The 20,630-nt window shown below is 35.6% G+C and overlaps 1 non-coding gene across 1 annotated transcript; it reads right to left on the bottom strand.

The window, feature by feature from the left end:
* Positions 1-8,262: 8,262 nt before the first annotated feature.
* Positions 8,263-8,338, bottom strand: TRNAA-UGC (transfer RNA alanine (anticodon UGC)). Its single transcript has one exon. It is a non-coding gene; the product is annotated as a tRNA-Ala (tRNA).
* Positions 8,339-20,630: the final 12,292 nt, after the last annotated feature.

Genomic DNA, 20,630 nt, shown 5'->3' with positions numbered 1-20,630 from the left:
AAGAGTCTTACAGGCAACATTGACAAGGCTTGTGGCTTTCCAAGTTAAGGTCAGAAAGGGTGCAGCATGGCCTGACCTCTGGTGGTGCAGTGGACTGAGGTCGCCATTTCAAAACTCTGGACTTGCCTGGTCAAGGCACATATGGGAGTTGATGCTTCCTGCTTCTTCCCCCTTCTCTCTCCCTATCTCTCTCTCTAAAAAATGAATAAATTAAATAAAAAAATCATTAAAAAAAAAAAAAGAAAGGGTGCAGCATTTTGTTGTGCTACTGTTACCAGTTGTCTCAAAAGAACAAACCACCATGGTCACTTACTGCTGTTATTGCTGAATAATTAACAGCAACACCACTCAGTTCTGTGCTCTGATTCCAGTGTGGTGTTGTGCAAATGTAGAAATGTAGGTGACTTTGTATACCACAGACTTGGGCTTTAATGCCATTTTACTCATATTGGTCATATACTCATTTAATCTAAGGTGGAGTAATTTCTACTCTAGAAATCCAATCTTCATCAATTCTATCATAGAAAATAACTTAAATTTAATTTTTGGCAACTATTAAAATGGACATTCAAAAGTAGAGCTCCATCCTAATCTCCTTTTCCTCTTATCATCCATTCTAATAATTAAAAACACTTTGTTTCTCCCAACACATCATCTTGGTAATAAATTTGATGTTTCTACTGATTGATTAAAATATATATTGAGAAAAATATATATATATATTGAGCTCTTGCATATGTAGCAAAAGTATTTACTGTATTTTGTCAAACCTTTGGAATTATAGGTATTTCTTACAATCGTTAAAGTCAAGGTATTATTAAAGTGTACCCAGCAAATATTTTAAGGTCAGTTTTAAAAAAATTTAAAAAGGGGGAGTCATATCCTGGAACTCCTACGGGTCTACCATATCATGCTTTTTACTTAAAAAATTTAAATTTCTTTTGAATGCTAATGAACAGGAGACACCAAATTTTTTTCTCCTGCAAACTTCTACCTTCTTTTATTTGATTCAGCTAATAACACTGTTTTGTATTTTTCCAACTAGCTCCAGATATATAGAAAAGGTTTATATAGGTGGATGGGGACCCTCAAACTCCTCAGCGAGATCTTCTGAGAATGGCGTTTAAGGTACCAAGGGGCAGAAAAAGCCCAATAGAGATCAGGGGAACTACCAGCTTTTAGGATATGCCCTTAAAGGCTCCAACACCCCAAGGGGGTCTCATAGGATACCATCTGGGTCCCACTTCAATAGTGAAAAGGAAGGTCATTGATCTAAAGCCTGCCAGGCTTACATGCCTTTGCTGTGAGGAAAGGGGACACTGGAAGGTAGGTTTTCCCCTCGCTCCTCTAAAGGAGGGTTCAGTCTCTTTCAGCCCTGCTCCAGCCACCTATGACCTAACCTTGCCCAGAATTCTGGGGTTTGCCACTGAAGGCTGAAGGTGCCCAGGGCCGTCAGCTCCATCTACGGCACTGTAGGCGAGCCTAGGGTATTTCTTCCAAGAAGCAGGTAAACTGATCTCATTTGCACAAGGGCCATTTAACTATGTCTTGCCTGAATAGTCAGGATTTTTATTCTTCCCTCAAAGATCTTTGTTGTGGATGTTGATAGTCCTATTTTCTGCTGCTTTGTTGAATATATAGTGTTTCCTTTATTCTTCCTACCTCAATGTCCCACTCATATTTCAGGTTGGGACCTACTCCTAATTTAGAGCTCTCTTTCCCCCTTTTGTCAACTTCTATTATGAATTTACCTTTGCCACTCAGCTTAGTGTATTCCAAGGTTCTCTTTACCATGCCACAGTTACAGAGCTCCAGGGGAAAAGCAACCTGTCTCATCTCTCCAGGCAGAGGAGAACAGAAGCTCCATCTCCACACATGCTGCAGATGGCTTTTCCAGTCTATCTGAATCATTACCAGCTAGAAGCAGTGGTCATTGGGACTTGGATGTGAGCTGCAAAGTATAGAATTGTGACAACAATTCCAGTGCCATGTGGACTTTTCCTGGATGTGGACTTTTCCTGGACTCCTGCTCCTTGTGACAGCTCCTAATGGAATGAACTGGGGTTGGGTTGCATTTGCAGGGATCTGGAATGGTGTTGGTGCCAACTCGGACTTGGTGAGCATGTTAAGGACACTACTCTTTTATGGATTCTTGCTGTATTGGCCAAGAGTTTGCTTAAAGGCCTTAATAACTGTAAAAAAAAATAATAGAAGACTGGATAAAGAAGATGTGGCACAAATACACTGTTGTATACTACTCAGCCATAAGAAATGATGACATCTGATGATTTACAACAAAATGGTGGGATCTTGATAACATTATATGAAGTGAAATAAGTAAATCAGAAAAAAACAGGAACTGCATGATTCCATACATTGGTGGGACATAAAAACGAGACCAAGAGACATGGACAAGAGTGTGGTGGTAACGAGGGGGAGGAAGGAAGGAGGGAGAGGGGGAGGGGTGGGGGAGGGGCACAAAGAAAACTAGATAGAAGGTGACGGAGGACAATCTGAATTTGGGTGATTGGAATGCAACATAATTGAAGGACAAGATAACCTGGACATGTTTTCTTTGAATATATGTATCCTGATTTATTGATGTCATCCCATTAAAATTAATAAAAATTAAATAAGTATATATTGAGTACCTCTTGAGTTCCAATCAATATAGCTAGCTCTGAGGACATACAAAAAAATATAATTAAAAAAAAACAGTTTTATTCTCAAGTGGTTTATAACCTAGACACAGAAACAAAAAAAATACCTTTTTTGATAATCTTTTTGTCCACAGCCTTGAGATGATATCTATTCAAGTGTTTAGTAAAGCCTTAAGACAATATAGATTACTCATGAATGAACTTTCTAAATATTATTTATCTGAGCATTTTTGATCATCTTTAGCCAGACTTCTAATGTTTCTTTTATTTGGTCCTAGAAATCCCCACAAAACAGTTACTGGACAATTGTTTGTGGAATTTGTATGTTCACATTGAGATCTGGGGAAATAAATAGTAATACAAGAAGAGGTAAAGCTGGTCAGACATTATATATATAATACAGATATCCTGATTTGGGAATGGAGTAAAATAATAAGGTGGTCATAATCTCTTACTATTTTATCTGAACATAAATATAGAGCTTCTTCATGAGTACAAATTCCTATTTATAGCTGAAATTATGACAAGAACTCAAAACAGGTCAGCAAAAGAGTGGTCATTTTACCATATATGAAATCAAACAGAAAACGGAGCCAGACCTCTGTCTTAACCAATGATTTATGATATGGGCCTCATTCTTGTGGTACATGGTCCACACCTATGAACTCTGAATATATTGCATTCAAGTCATATTTTTATCATTAATTATTAATCTATAATTGATCATCTTCTAGGAATAAGTTTGGTTTAAGTAATTACACATTGTTATTTTTTTCTTTACTATTTTATAAGTGATTAGAGCTGAAGATATTAAATGGTTCTGGAGGGGACAATCAGGAAGTGACTTTATTATTCTTTAACCATTGCCTATTTGAAAAGATTGGAAAATAAAACACACACACACACACACACACAGGACAGGAAAGGAAGGAAGGGTGGAAGGAAGGAAGGAAGGAAGGAAAGAAGGAAGGAAGGAAGGAAGGAAGGAAGGAAGGAAGGAAGGAAGGAAGGAAGGAAGGAAGGAAAGAAGGAAGGAAAATTGCGCTATAGACTTAAGTTTTGAAGTAAAGCTAAACATTTTTCAGATATATAAGGCAGTAAAGAATACTTTGGACAAAGGGAACATTACATTTACGGGCATGTATATACAAAAATGCATGAAATATTGAGGAAATACACAGTGATTTTAGTATGCAAATTACAGATTGTGCATGAGCTGGAAAGAGAGGCTGGGGTAAGAATTTTTTATGTCATATAGAAAATATGAGATTTCTTTCTGAACATTTATGAGGAGCCAATAAAGTCTGTAAGAGAGAAAATGCATCATGCAGTTTACTTTAGAAAATACCTAGCTCTAGTGTGGAGTTCGTCTTGAATAGGTAAAGACTGAGAGACGAGAGTTATTAAAAAACTGTTGTAGGCATGCAGGTGAAGGGTAATGAGGGCCTCAAGTAAGGAGGATCATTGTCTTTTAGTAAATCATGATAGATTTATTTCCTGTGCTCCTTGACAACTTGGGCATAATTCAGATTTCCAACCACTTTCAGTTATAAGAATATGTACATTATGATGATAATGATGGTGATGATGATGAAAAGAGATGATAGGTATATAGATATATAGATAAAGAATAGATAGATAATAGATAGATGGTAGATAGATAGATGATAGATAGATAGATAGATAGATAGATAGATAGATAGATAGATAGATAGATAGATAGATAGATGATAGATAGATATTGAACTTTTAAAGGTTCAGCTTCTAATAAATAAAACATCAATCTCATGGCTCTTTTCTTCATTCCCTTAAGTATTAGATTTTCTGCAAAGATAATGAAAGTTAAACTTCAGGGTCCTGAAATTTCAGGGACCCCGTATAGAGCCTGTACCTAATATTTTATTTGTAATTCTGTGTTCTACTCTTTAAAAAGGTTTCCCCACATTGTATAAGTCCCACAAAACCTAAATTTCTTTATCCAGGCAGGTTAGGCCTGAAGGATGTGTTAGAAGGAGTGGGGAAGTTTATCTACTCTTAAATTTCCCTCTTCTCTCTTGCTCATTTCTACTTACTCCTCCAGACTTAAATCAGAAAAATAGTGGCTTAGAAGATAAAAGCACAATAACAGCTGTTGGTAGTTCTCTCTTTGCTGGAGATGCCTTCTCTGTGATAAGCCATTTGTTGGAATAGATTTACCTGACACAGAAAATATTCTCTCTATGTGACCTCAGATGACTTCCTACAAACCACTTCTTCCCTGGTTCCTGGCCCTTAAAGTCCACACCACAGCTTCTTCTGCACAAATGTCAAGCCACCCTCCTAGGTAAGGGGCCTTTAGATAGCTCACATCCAACCACCTGCTATGGCACCCCCTGACTCACAAAAATTCTCGAAGCCTTGTCTAATATTGGCAGTATAGGATATATGGCCGCTGCCATCTGTGTCTTTGTCATCTCTCCAATTGTCTTCTCCATCCACTCCGATAACATCAAGGGGCTGATCAGACTGTCTGTTGCATAGGCAAATATCTGCCCAGTAAATAAAATGCCAAACTCTCCCTCTCAATCCCCCTGCCAATCTCTAAGATATATATTTTTGGAGTTCTTTTCACTTGACTGGGAGTGGGGAGAACACGCAAGTTCTCCCCAAGCTAAACACTTCTACTCTCACAAACTTTACTACTCCAACCACTGATCTTGAATTTTTAGTCTTATCTTTATCAAACCTGGCTGGAGTAATAGAGGTGAATGTGAAGGACAAATTTAGCCACTTTTCAGGGAATCTTAGAGATGGAATTTGGCCACTACTTGTTTCATTGTTTAGACTATAATGTTATCATTTATCAGCCTTGAGGTTTTAACTAAAATACTCAGATAATAAGAAAAGACACGTTCAAATGCTCATTATAATAGCCTTTTTAAAATAAAATTTGTATTAAAAAGTTTATAAACCATTAAAAACATTTCCAAAGTGAGGCTCAGTTGGCAGCAGGCATGAGGACACACTCAGCCACCTACTGATTAACCCCTCAATGGAAACAGCCTTCACTGTGTCAGAGACCCTGAGAAATACACATTTACTAGTCCACATGGATTATCTCAACTCATGCCATGTCTTTTCAGTCTTATCTTCTGCTCTCACACTATAAAAGTCTAGGAGGGACCCTTTAGGTGATACATTGTTCTTTGTTGCCTGAACTGGTATAAATAATGCCAGTAACTGAAATGAGAAATACAGAAAAAGGAATGAGTTATGGGTAAAAGTGGAAAAGCATTACTTGTACCATTGATAATTATAATAAACAACATTCTCATATAGAAAGATACACAAATATGAACATTCATTCAGTCACTGAAAAAAATAGTTTATTGAACATTTCCTCTGTACCAGCAATATGCTAGATATTGCTTTCATATTACTTCTCAGTAGCCATTTAGAACATTATTTATGATTAACTCACACACACATTACATTAATATATAACAAACATCACACTTCATGTATCATCAATTGTGGGAATACAGAGCGGAAATGGACAAGTTCTGTATGCATATCATCTGGCGATTTCACAAATTATATTATTAGGATATTTGAACAATACAATGAATACCAAATATTTCAGGCAACTCATTTTCTGTGATAATTATGATGAAAAAGTCATCTGAAGTTGATCTACTGTTCAATAATTTTTCAAGAAATTTTGTTAAGAACCTTCCCAGTAAATTAGACATCAGTTTTTGAGATAATATAACTTGATTCAAGTACTACATCAAATGCTATGCATCTTGCTCACCACTCTCTAGGTTTATACTGTTTGTGGCATATAATAGGTCCTCATTAAATATTTGCTGATTGAAAGAATGAATGAATGAAGATGTCTTCCTCCAACCCATTCATCATCCAGCAAAACTTGAGTTTTTATTGGTTAATTAAGTAAAGAAGGAACTTACCATATCTTATCAAGTACACTTATTTTATTTCTTGGCATGCTTTCCCCTCTCTACAGGGATTATTTCATCTAATTCTCAGTTCTATCTGGGACTTGTGACTCTATGTGACAACTATAAGTTCATCTTCTCCCCAAATGGATCAGTAACATTCCTGAAAAAAAGGTAGGTAGAGCAAAGAAAACTTTTTCTTTCTATTAACTCGTAAAGAGTGAATACTTTTCAAGCATAAAAGAACCTACCTATAATTATCTGTATTTTCTACTTTTCTGTTATGTGGTGTTCCAGCACAGGTATATCAATAATAAGTTAATTTAAAATCCAATATTAGAATAGCTGTAGCTTGCTCTGGAAATTAGCTTTCTACTTGAACCTACCTTCTAGTTTTTATTTAGGAATTAATGATCCATTTGTTTATAAAAAACATAAAAATGTCTAATATTTAAGTTCTTAATCCATTTTAAAGTTATTCTTGTATATAGTATAAAAAGCTGGTCTAGTTTCATTTATTTTTGCATGTATCTGTCCATTTTCCTTGACACCGTTTATTGACTAGACTGTCTTTACCCCATTGTGTGTTCTTACATCCTTTGTCAAATTAATTGACCATAGAGACAAAAGTTGATTTCTGAATTCTTTATTCTTTTCTATTGAACTATTGTTTTTTTGTATGCCAGTACCATGCTTCTTTGATTACTAAGGCTTTATAATATAGTTTGATATCAGAGAGCATTATTTTTTCTTTCCTTTTCTTTCTTTTTTTTTTTTTTACAAATAACTACTTTATTTGCAGCCCAACAATGAACCCATTTACATAAGCCTCTGAAATGCTTAAGATTCCAGAATTATCTTGAGTTGCTCTTAGCAGTAAAAAACCCCATGCAAGTGGATCGTAAAGGGCTGGTGGCCCAGCAGGCTTGAGAGAGAATTATTTTTTCGACTTTGTTCCTCTTTTTCAAGATTATTGTGGCTATTTGGGATCTTTTGTGGTTTTAAATAAATTTTTGGAATATTTTTCTAGTTCTAACTTAATATTATAAAAATCCTAGAAGACAACATAGGCAGTAAAAAAATTAGACATTTGTTGTAACAATATTTATTTTTTATGTATTTTCTTGAGCAACGGAAACAAGAGAAAAAATAAGCATAATGACTACATCAAACCAAAAAGTTTTTGCACAGCAAAGGAAACCATCAACAAAATGAAAAGACAACCCACTGAATGGGAGAACATATTTGCCAATACATCTGATAAAGGATTAATATCCAAAATATATAAAGAACTTAAAAAACTCCATACCAAATTAACAGAAAAGCCAATTTAAAAAATGGATAAAGAACCTGAATAAACACTTTTCTATATTTTTTTTTATTTTTCTGAAACTGGAAACGGGGAGAGACAGTCAGACAGACTCCCGCATGCGCCCGACCGGGATCCACCCGGCACGCCCACCAGGGGCGAAGCTCTGCCCACCAGGGGGCGATGCTCTGCCGGGACCAGAGCCACTCTAGCGCCTGGGGCAGAGGCCAAGGAGCCATCTCCAGCGCCCGGGCCATCTTTGCTCCAATGGAGCCTTGGCTGCAGGAGGAGAAGAGAGAGACAGAGAGGAAGGAGGGGGGTGGGGGTGGAGAAGCAAATGGGCGCTTCTCCTATGTGCCCTGGCCGGGAATCGAACCCGGGTCCCCCGCACGCAAGGCCGACGCTCTACCACTGAGCCAACCGGCCAGGGCCAACACTTTTCTAAAGAGGACATATAGATAGCCAATAGACATATGAATAGACGTTCAATGTAATTAATTATCAGAAAGATGCAAATTAAAACCACAATGAGGTGTCACCTCACACCTGTTAAAATGGCTATAATTAATAAATCAACAAACAGCAAGTATTGGTGAGAATATAGAGAAAAGGGAATTGCTGGTAAGAATGCAGATTAGTACAATCACTTTGGAAAGCAATATGATGCTACCTCAAAAAATTAAAAATGAAACTGCCTAATGGCCCAGCAATTTCACTTCCAGTAATTTATCTGAAGAAACCCAAAACACTAATTCAAAAGAATATATGCACCACTATGTTCATTGCAGCATTATATACAATAGTCAAGATTTGGAAGCAGCCCAAGTGCCCATCAGACATGAATGGATTAAAAAAGCTTTGGTACATTTACACAATGGAATATTACGTATATAAAAAATAAAAAAAATCTTACCTTTTGCAAAGCCTAGATAGACTTGGGAAGTATTATGCTAAGTGAAATAACCCTATCAGAGAAAGACAAGTACCATATGATTTCACTCATATGTGGACTCTAATGAACAAAACAAATTAACCAGCAAAACAGAAACAGACTTATACATAGAAAGCAGGCAGACAGTTGTTGGGGGTCAGGGCTGTGTAAGGACGGTGGAGGTGGTGATATTGAGCATAAAGGACCTCCCCAAAAAAGGAAAGGAAGAAAGAAAGCCTCATGGACACAGACAACAGTGTGGTAATTGCTGGGAGTGGGGGTGGGAGTGGAGGAGGGTTTAGAGGGGATAAACGGTGATGGAAGAAGACTTGATTTGGGGGGATGAACACACAATACAGTACACAGAGATGCGTTGTAGAATCGGACACCCGAAACCTGTATAATTATGTTAACAAGTGTCACTTCAATAAAGTCAATTAAGAAAATAATATTAAGCAGTATTTTTACTGATCTTCTTGGAGAATGTATTGATACAAGACAAAAAGAAACTTTTCATCAGATTAAATGAAGTCTTCACTACTGTGATATGTCCTAGATATTTTGTAGCCCACTTTTAATCTTTTATCCACAGTATAACAATCATAGCTGTTGTTTTTTTAATGGAACTTTTCAAAAATAAAACTCTAGTACTACATATGTTATACTTATGCCATAATGCCTACATTTTTAAAATGATTTTTTAATAATATCGCAAATATTAAACAGAATAGGGGAAAAATAAGACAAGTCTATTTTAGTTGAGAACCACACGTTACTTTTTTTTTTTTTTTTTTTTGTATTTTTCTCAAGCTGGAAACAGGGAGAGACAGTCAGACAAACTCCTTTACGCGCCCTACCGGGATCCACCCAGCACGCCCACCAGGGGGCGTGGCTCTGTCACGACCAGAGCCACTCTAGCGCCTGGGGCAGAGGCCAAGGAGCCATCCCCAGCGCCCCGGCCATCTTCGCTCCAATGGAGCCTTGGTTGCAGGAGGGGAAGAGAGAGACAGAGAGGAAGGAGAGGGGGAGGGTGGAGAAGAAGATGGGCGCTTCTCCTGTGTGTCCTGGCCGGGAATCAAACCGGGACTTCTGTACGCCAGGCCGATGCTCTACCACTGAGCCAACCGGCCAGGGCCACAAGTTACTCTTTGCTAGATATTAGAGGCAAAACCCTTTAACATTTTAGAAACATTCTTTTCTTCTTATAAATTAATGAATATTCTGAGTCCCATTATTACGATGATGCTTCTGTGGCAGTGACTTTTCCGGAATCACCATTCAGGCCCCACTGCCTGAATTGATAAGGTAAGAATCCAGGTTCTTTCCCTCCTCTCAGGCCCCACTAACCTTCACCACTTTATAGAACTACAGAATAGGATCTCACTGCTTCAAAGCCTGGCCGTTCATGTATATGACATCATCTTTAATTTCAGAAGCAGCTTTGTTAATGGAAATTTCCTTTGAAATTCTCCTCTTAGCCATAAATTAAAACAAACAAAAAAGAAGCCACTTTTTTTACCCTTTCACTTCTTTGTGGCTGCCCTCAAGAATAAAAACAAAATCCACTGACTCTTCAAGGTAAAAGTCTGGAGTATGTTTTGGGAACTTTTTAAACTTCAATCAAATTGCCAAATATATTAATTCTACATTTCACTTAGCATTTGTTAACCTAGGGAAGAGCAGTATTTTAAGAGAGTTGTATAGTGATAAAAGGCAAGAAAAACATGTTGACAAAGAGAAGAATTCCATGTGATGAAATTTGCTAACCTCAGTGAATAAAATGATAACACCATAGGCTTAGATATTTAAAAAGAAGCTACAGAATAAGATTTATTTTTGTAAATACATAAGAGTAAAGTAAATTTTGTTATCAATAAAACATCTCAGATTGTGTTTTTAAGACTTTCAATATTTGAACTGACTCAGTAGTTTACCGGGGAGCAATGTCCTTCCTCACTCTTTGTAGCTAGCCAAACACAGTAAGCTGACTTTCTAATGGCATAAGCAGGATTGCTGTCCTCATGACAAGTACGATTTTGAAACCAAGAAACTTTAGTTTTCCCTTCAAGAAAAATGATTTATAGAGGTTGGTGTGAGGGGAAAAAACGGAACCCTACTTTACCCAAAAAGGAGACGAAAACCTTGCCCAGGGCAACATTGTGACATTGCCAATGTGAGAGGGTTGTGAAATCCTAAGTATATGTTTTTGTGGTAATGTCTGAAAGTACTGGTTACTGTACTGATGTCTCGATATCATGCCTTTCTATTTCTGGATGTACTTCCGTATAATTGCTAATAAAAACAGGACAATGAGCAGAACAGTGCCTAGGTCTCTGCCTTAATTCTTCTGTTGTTTTCATTGATTGACAGCTTCTTCTGAAAGTTTCAAAATAATCTTCTCTTACTTTTAAGAAAGAAAATAAATTCTATCTTTTCCTAATTAAATAAATACACTGTATTTGTTAAGGTTATTTAAACTTTTGACCTATAAACTATCAACTTCTTCATTCCTCTAACCCTAAGCATCCAGTGAAACCAGTCTCTGACTATTAATGTGCATTTGCAAATAGTCAACAGGCTAAATCACAGTAACTGAGTAAAATCAGGACAAGCCTAATAGTAGCCAAGCTCTAAATAGAGTTTTAAAATAAAACTAGAGCACGTGACTCAGAACACAGTACTAGTTATTCATCTTACAGATGTTCCCAAATGTTAGTCAGTCAGCGTGGGCTATGACACTAGTATGTGTGGGCTAGACAATTAAAAATTTAAAGAGAATGATTGGCCTTTTGTTTCTTTTTCAGACGCTCTTCCCATTACCTATATTACTTCATGTTTCACGGAATGCACAAAAGTCCTTGTCTTTTTTGCCTTTCTTATTTGCCTTAATAACAAGCTTTCAGCAAGCCTTAAATTAGAAACAGAATGGCCTCCCTCTTCCAAAGGCATTTTAGGGTTACAAAACACATCTTTGGAAACAAGTGTCTGCCTTTAGTTACTCGCTAGCTAAGTGTCATCACCTCATGAAACAAAATTTACCAAGAATTTCTGTCATGACACACTATGCATAGGAGCAACCACACAGAGCAGACAGCATCTTTGACCATGAAAGGGACACAACTGAAACACTGTCATGATATTTATATCCCACCTACTCAGAAGACCAATTGAGAAACGAGAAACTCCATATGGACTCCAGTTTGCCACTAGCCCACAAAATTGAAATTTCTTAACTGGTTTAACTTAAGAATTTTAGGGATAAGTATAAAACTTTACAGATATTTATTTTCATAAATTCTAGACAGTTTATTCTCATATAGTTCTCATCCTATACAATTCTCCTTTAGTAGACATATTAGGCAAAAGAAATGTGTTCTTAGAAAGCTTATAGAAGAACAGAGGGACAGGTATAATCAGAAAAAACATGTTGCCAAATAGCTCTAAGTTGCATTAATGAAAGAAAGGGTGTCTACATCTAGGTTGAGACAACATGAAAAAGAATCTGGCCTACCTGGAGGTAGAGTGGCTGATTTGAATTATACTAGAGGACTGAAACCCCTTCCTCTCACTTCTCAACACTGACCAAATAGCAGGTGGTACAAGTCCAGTTCCTCAGTCAGTTCCTGTAAACAAAACTGCTTATTTATAGACACTTCTCAGTACTGTTTTCAGGAGCTCAGTCAGACTGCAACTCAGAGCCACCTATCAACTGCAGAGAAAAGAAAAAGATTAAATCCCGTCTTCAAAACTTTTACAACTGGAACCAGGTAATCTGACACCATGTATATAGAGAACCATCAAAATCATGATTGAAAACTGGTATAAAATACAACCAACCAAACAAAAAAACCAGGAAGAAGCCCATGAATGTCTGCTTTGGAACAAAAAGAAAACTGGGCTGACATCATGAAAATCTGCTAGCAGACCTCAGCGAAACTTGGTTATCTACTTCTCCTTTTTATTCTTTTTTCTTTCTGTTGGGCATTCATGGGACTCAGCTTTGATAAAGGAATCAATCACTGAGCCTCAGTGTATAGATCAGTGGTTCTCAAACTTTTTGAAGTCAGGGCACATTTAAAATCCTACAAATAATTGTGGGCACACTATGTACAAATTTCTGAGAAATATGTTATAATAAGTCAAATATTAAAGAAAAATATATAAAGTCCAAGCATACTTTTATAATAATTAAACAAAATAAATACGACAAAATTAAATTTATTCTGGCATTAAAAAACATTTTTATGTTACATTTTTTGAGTTATGGTCTTTAGAATTCATCAAAAAGAGGGGTTAAAAATTTTAAAAATGACAAAAAAGTTATATTTTTTATATATATAGATACATTCTTAGTAAGATTTAGTAAATTCGGCAGGTCCTAGTGCAAATGTGTTTAGTGTTTTCATTCTTGTGTTTATGAGAAACATGAGCCTGATGTGTCCTAGCGATTTCTTCAGTGTTTGGAAATCTTCTAGGGTGTACCAGTGTGCCCTGGCACACACTTTGAGAACCACTGGTATAGATACATCACAAAGTGGAGAACTGAAATTACTGAAATACTGAGAGCTTCCAAGAAACACACTTTGCCTCACATATTTATGTCAGTCAAATTAAAACAATAATAATAATTCACATAATTGTGCCTTCTTTTTACATATATTCTTTTTTCACTTGAAAGGCAAACTCTCATTTCCTCATCAATACATTGAAGAATTCCTCTCTTTTTACTCTTGTGTTGATTGCAGAAAACCCCCACTATATATATCATCTTAACATTACACCAAACAAAGGATAGAAGAAACTTACCTCCAGTCTTTCTGGGGAACATGGGGGATAGTGTAATCCAGCACCACAGCTTAACAGCCTTTTGCAACCTAATCAGGCAAGTAAGGTGGGGGTTGGGCAGACTGTCAGCTTACAGCCAAGTCCCCACACTTCTGTCCTCCAAAAATCTAACCTCCAAAAACCCTGTTGGTTTTTTGGTCCCAAACAGGCACATATTTCTCTGGAATACCATAGGGTACACCTGGAAATCTTCTAGGGTGTACCAGTGTGCCCTAGCACACACTTTGAGAACCACTGGTATAGATACATCACAAAGTGGAGAACTGAAATTACTGAAATACTGAGAGCTTCCAAGAAACACACTTTGCCTCACATATTTATGTCAGTCAAATTAAAACAATAATAATAATTCACATAACTGTGCCTTCTTTTTACATATATTCTTTTTTCACTGTACTTCCATTTATTTTTATAATTCTTTTTATGATATATGCAGATATGTATAGATTAGCTGAGCATACATTTCAAAAAGTAAATTATTCAATTGTTACTGTCCAGACTTATGTTTACATATAGAAAATAATAAGAGGAAGTATAGCAGCTTAGAAGGATTAACACTATGGCAGTTTTTAATGCTATGGCTAAATGAAATTATGCATTCATCAATCTTTATTTAGCAACTGTCAAATTCAAGGTATCTTGTTTGTTCTGAAGTGGATACAATTGAAAGGTACATAAATATAATCTTTCTTATCAGGAACTAAATTTCACCAAAGAAATAAAGCACAAGTGCCATTAAAACACAGATATATCTGCTCATTATTGGCACACAACAGGCACTATTGCATAGTGAATGAATGAGTGTATAAAACATAAGATCATATAATTATTATACAGTGCAGCACATGGTTAAATGCTATTGAATTTCAAAAGAAGGAGGAATTACTTTGAGCTGAATAATTCGTGAAGATTGTATGAACTCATCAGGATTTAAATTAAGAAATAGTTCAAAATGAGTAATTGTTTGGTAGGAAGAAATGAGAAAGGAAGTCTCAGGCAGAAAAGGAATAAAAAGAACTGGACTGTATGGGATGGAGTAGAATATAGCATGCCAATAAATGGTATCCAGATCAATGCAATATAAATGAGTGAGGAAGTAATAAAAGAAAATGGATTGGAGACTGATTAGAAATGCCTTGATTGTTATACTGAGGACTTCAGACTTTATTGTGAACCAGTGGACTTAAGGTTCCCAGAGCACTAAATATTTTGAACATATACTCACCACAGTATATGTAATGTTTATCTAGTAGGATTTTATAAATTAAATACATTAGAGTATCTACTTGTGTATTTATAAATCTATATACATATACACATTACAAGTAGAAAATTTTGTGTCCTATAACTACTATAATTTTTAACAACACATTACAAATGTATTGAAATAATTATTTTGTACATATTTGTTTAATATAGGGCATTTGTCCCCTACTAAATTGTAATTTCTAAGATATCAGAAAACTTGTCAGTTTGTTCTCTCCATATTGCAAGTGGCTAATGTAGTATTTGGCACAAAGTAATTAATTATTTGCTTGATGAAGGAATAAACTGTGCAGTTTGTTGACTTGTCAAATTTATTTTGAAGTGTGAATGCACTAATCTGGAATAGTCAAACATCCTTCACATTTCCCACTAGAGATTGACCATCTAGCCACTATTTTCTTATGAAAATACACCTTCAGTCTTGAAATTATCAATGACAGACTCCACATTTACCACAAAGATGAAAGAAATAAGACTGTCTCATCTTGAAGTATAACTAAAAGCTTCTTAATATGATTCCACATTTCTAAAAACTAAAGAAACAACTGGTCTAACTTAGGCAGTTGTTTTTTTTTCTTCCACAGAAGATGAGTTAACAAAAGAACACAGAATTTGACTTATAATTTCTTCATAAAAACAAAGTTTCTCAAAGTGGGTTCCTTGGAGCCCAGGTATTTCCTGCAGAATCTTTGGTGTCTTTTATAGAATGAAGGGTAGAAAAGAAAAAGATGTCAAAGTGGGTGGACTACACACTATTACAACTAGTCATTCCCAATTTTTTCTACTTTTAACAAGATGCTATTTGAAAAAATGATATTCAGAAGATTAAAAAATAATACTAAAAAATAAAAACCCTACTGATTTAAAGTTGCGTAAATCCTGTAGAAATCCAAAAGATTCAATAACTATATAAAACCCCACATCTTATATTGTTTTGTTATATTGGCTTAACTATATAAAAGTACACCTACCCTTTCATCTGTGGTATTGCTGTTGATCCAGAATAAAATAAATAAATAAAACTAACATTCTAACCAAAAAGGAGTTTTAACCTTACTAGTTTAGGGGTGGGGGCTTTTTTCTATTTGCCTTCCCAGGTACATTTCTCCCGTCTGTTTCTACCTATCAACTGGATTCGCTTATTGTTGGCTTCTGGTTGGGAGTCAGTTATTGGATGATACTAGAAGGAGATCAGAGTAAGGAGAGAGAGGTCATGGTTTCCTGTCTACTCCCTGCCTGCTGTAGCTCTGCATCTCTGGCAGTAACTGCATCTCTCCATGGCTCAGATGGGCAGAACTTTCTCCCCAGTTCCGGTTCTCACTGGACTGTAAAAGCATTGTTTTCTTCCCGTCAGCTCCAGAGAGTAAGGACTTCCCATTGTTGCTAGTCTCCAGGTCCTGGCAGCCCTGGTTTGTTTCCTTGCCCTCTCACGTCCCTGCAATTAATACTGTCGTTAAGTCATCTGGTGAATTATGTTTTCCACCATGGCCTTAACTGACACAAAGCTTATGCCTATTAAAATAGAAAGATCTAAAATACAGAAAATAAAAATTCTGGTTTTTAAAATGTTTTATTATTGACTCTTGCTTGTTTATCATGTTTCCAATATATTATATCATACAATTACTTTTTCCAAAACAATGGCTACCCTATTTTTATAGACTATGAGCAAATAAAACTATAGAAAAGTGATTTTAACATCATGTCAATAAATGTCCAGGAAAAAAATCTTACTTCATTGAAAATAAAAGTTTGAAACTTTCCATATTCTGCCTGCATGCAAGTCAATAGTGATGAGGCCACATAACTCATTTCACAAATCCAGGCAAGATTCAAGAAATGTCCTTGAAAAAATCCAAAGAGTAACATGTATATCTATATAAATTTTGTATATATTTTCTAAACAAAGGCAGACTATGCACTTGTCAAAGATGAGTTAAGGGCTAGTAGGAAAATATTTCCATCCAGATATAAGTGTCAGTTACAGCTTGAATTTCAATGAAAAGTATAGCTGGTAAATACCTTGATAAACACAACTAGCACTTAACTTGAAAAAACATGGTCTCTAGAAACCCTGAGGAAAAAAATCGAACATGAACATGAAGAAACATTAACGAGACTAAATAAATAAAGAACATTACTGTATGTTTTAAACATATTCTTGAAAAGGGATCATAGAGAGAGAGTTTCTATAGAGTTTTTTTCTGAAAACATTGACTAGTTATTTTTATATAGCTATGGAAAAAAAATAGCAGGCCTCTTTACAAAGGAATAAAAATTCTTGTGATGAGTTTTTAAGAAAATCTTGTTTTGAGAGAAATGTTCAACAATTCACTCTATTACTTCAGGATTCTTAAAGGAACATCTACAAAAAGAAAACAGATATTAAAAACAAAAGTGAAAATTGAATATGTACTAGTAGTTAAATAATTATAGCACAACCATCCCTGAAAATAAGAAGAAAGTCTTATCTAGCTCTACATCTCTGACTATATAGAACATCATCTCAGGTCAAGGAATCAAAGAAAACTAGATAATTGGCTTCTGCCTGCCCTGAATTTACAGAATCTACAGCAAAGAATACAAATCAAAATAAAAGAAAACTCCCTGACAGTTTAGAACAATTTTTGTCTTTGTCAAGTGGAATCACAAGACTGAAATAAGCATGTTTCTGTGGTGTCTTCAATGATGCACATGAAGGATGGCTATGGTTACAGAAAAATTATGAAAAATAGAAATATCCCTTCCACAGTCTACCCATACCAAAGAGACAGAGCTGGGGTCAGAATTGAACTTGACTCCCCCAAGTTCATCTAGCAGAATGGCCAGATTACCATGAATCTCTGAGTACACAGATGGAAGACTGCTTATCCTACAGCTGTCACTAAATTCAAAGAAGCAGCAGTAATGATCAACTTACATTGTAAGTCAAATTTGCAATTCTGGACACTACAAAGATAGATAAAAAAAATAAAAAGAAGAGCCCTTACATGAAAATGAAAATACTTCTTAAAACAGAATTATTTACAGAAATAAATCTCATGAAATATTAAAACCATGATGCCACACTGCAATTTGATACAGCTATGTTCTTCTAATCCTGAAGTAATATTTTTCCATTTATATGATAAATTCCTTAATGTTATCTATGCTACTTCCTAATAAGAATGTAATGGATTACCTTCTTTTAAAGGTATGTATGTACCTTTAACCTAATTGTACCATCAGCAATCAATTGAAAATCTTCAGAAAACCCTTCAAAATTTCTCTGCAGTATTCAGCATTATTCACCACCACTTCCATCTTACAGTTTTTCCATTGGGATTTGTGATGTAGGTTTTGGTTTTCTTCTTGCCTCCCCAACATTGCTTTTTCTGATAACTGTCCTCTGCTCATCCCCCAGATGTCAGTATGCCTACCAACAGACTTTTTAATTGGAGAGTCAAACTGCACATTTTGGGTGTTGAGACATGAAGAGGAAGCACTTTGTTTTACAGGACCAGAACTTCATTGTCAAACAGTATCTCAGCTTATCATTGAGATGGTTTTTAGTTTTCCTAAAATCATTCAGAATAAAACATTGCTTATAATGTTCTTACGTAAGAACAGTTTTATTTGTTTTGTTGTGGAGTGTGTGAGTGTGCTCATACCCTGCACATGCACGTGCATACAAAAATAGTCATGGACAGATTCAGGAACACCAATCAGAACTTTCAATTCAGAATAATTCTATGATGCATAAATTCATTATTAAGATTATGTATTTGCCCTGGCCAGTTGGCTTAGCAGTAGAGTGTCGGCCTGGCATGTGGAGGTCCCAGGGTCAATTCCTAGTCCAGGAACACAGGAGAAGCGACCATCTGCTTCTCTACCCCTATCCCTCCCCTTCCTCTTCCTCTCTCTCTCTGTCCCTTCCTACAGCCATGGCTCAAATGGTTCCAACAAAAGTTGACCCTGTGGGTGAGGATGGTTCCATGGCCTACCTCAGGCACTAAAATAGCTCAGTTGCCAAGCAACAGAGCAGCAACCCACACAGGCAGAGTATTGCCATGGTAAGGGGCTTGCTGGGTGGATCCTGGTCGCAGCATATGCAAGAGTCTGTCTCTCTGCCTCCTTGCCTTTCATTTTATTTTTTTAAAAAGATTATATATATATTAAGCAATAACATGGGAATTTGTTGAATATGATAGGAATAATATTTACTCTCTAAGAGTAAATATTATTTACAATTTTTTTACTTAAGAAATACTTATGTAACAGTACAAAATTAGTGAAAGATTATGATTATCTGAAGAAAGTTAACTTAGTACAGCAAAAAAAATTACCATTGATAAGAAGCCATCGTTCCCAGCACATAGGCCTATCTTGCAAGATTAGGAAGCATACTTTTTTTGGATGACATAGGTATTCGTTCATACAGTTTTCTTTTTTTATACTTAGAGAAAACACAAAATATTGTCCTAAATTACTTTACTAACCCATTACAGCTGTCTACTACAAACTTGTTTAAATGCTTCGAAAACAACTATGCACACTGGTCCTGCTTCCTTTGCTATTCATCTTGTTAGCTCTCTATTTATTTTGCTTCCACTGAGTTCTAGTTTCCGGGTTTACCCACAGAGTGTAAGCTACTATATGAAATGTTAAGTTATTATCAGGAGAAAGCAACTGATCATGAAGACGTGGCCTAAAAGGTACAGAAATTTGTTCAGTTCAAACAGGAAGTGAGAGGGTCAACTGAAGCATTGCCCCTGACAGGTAACAGGTGGAGAGCACCTTTAGCCATAATGAACTATTGAGCTAAATATGTCTAAAACTAAAGGTTTATACCAAATCAGAGAATAGCTGTGTTTTATTGTCATGAAGATAAGTAGTAGCAGCAACCAATATTTTAAGAAAACTATCAAAATAAACATTGAATTTGAAAAATTATTTACTTTTCCTAGTAGATTGGGAAAATATTAACTTAAACACAAAACATATTAATATAGCTCAAGGAAAACTTTCTACAAAGGAGCTTGCAAATGTCTGTGTTGGGTCACAGAGAAATAAAGCCATAGAATATAAAACATGGCACATGGCTTATACATTATTTATTCTAACCTTTTAATTTTTCAGATGTAAAAAATGAGACTCAGATAATTTGGGTGAATTTCCAGATTATATAACTAGATAAACCAGAACCAGAACTCAAGAACATGAATATTCTGGTTTCTCATTCAGCACAAACTTCTTTATTCAGCAGTCTTTTTGCCTTTTACTTACAGGAGAATTTTATTTTTTCTCTGAAAACACCCAAAAGGTATAAAAGGAATTTTCAGGTTTCATGATAAAAAAAGAAATTGAAGTTCTCAGTTGTCACTAATAGATACCCCATTTACCATCTCTTTTCTGGCCCACAGCTAGTTGTCCCAATAAATTTTACTGAAAGAAAATAAAAAGTTTTGCTCAGTAATGAACTTTAAAATTCAGTGGTTTGAATACTTAAGAATTTCACTAAAGGTACTTGGACAAAACTCTTTTTAATAGCTTTCAAAAACACCATTTGCACAAATAATTCATTGAGCTATTATATGACCTACATGCTAACAGTAAATATTTGGTATTCAAGAGGCAATAATTTAAGTTGAAATTATAAATGTTTTTTAGAAAATATGATTTCTTGCAATTTGGTATCCATT

Source organism: Saccopteryx leptura, chromosome 4 (assembly GCF_036850995.1).
Source record: "Saccopteryx leptura isolate mSacLep1 chromosome 4, mSacLep1_pri_phased_curated, whole genome shotgun sequence".
Classification (NCBI taxonomy): Eukaryota; Metazoa; Chordata; class Mammalia; order Chiroptera; family Emballonuridae; genus Saccopteryx; species Saccopteryx leptura.
The sequence above is the reverse complement of the archived record's forward strand: the minus strand, read 5'-3'. Positions and strand labels throughout refer to the sequence as shown.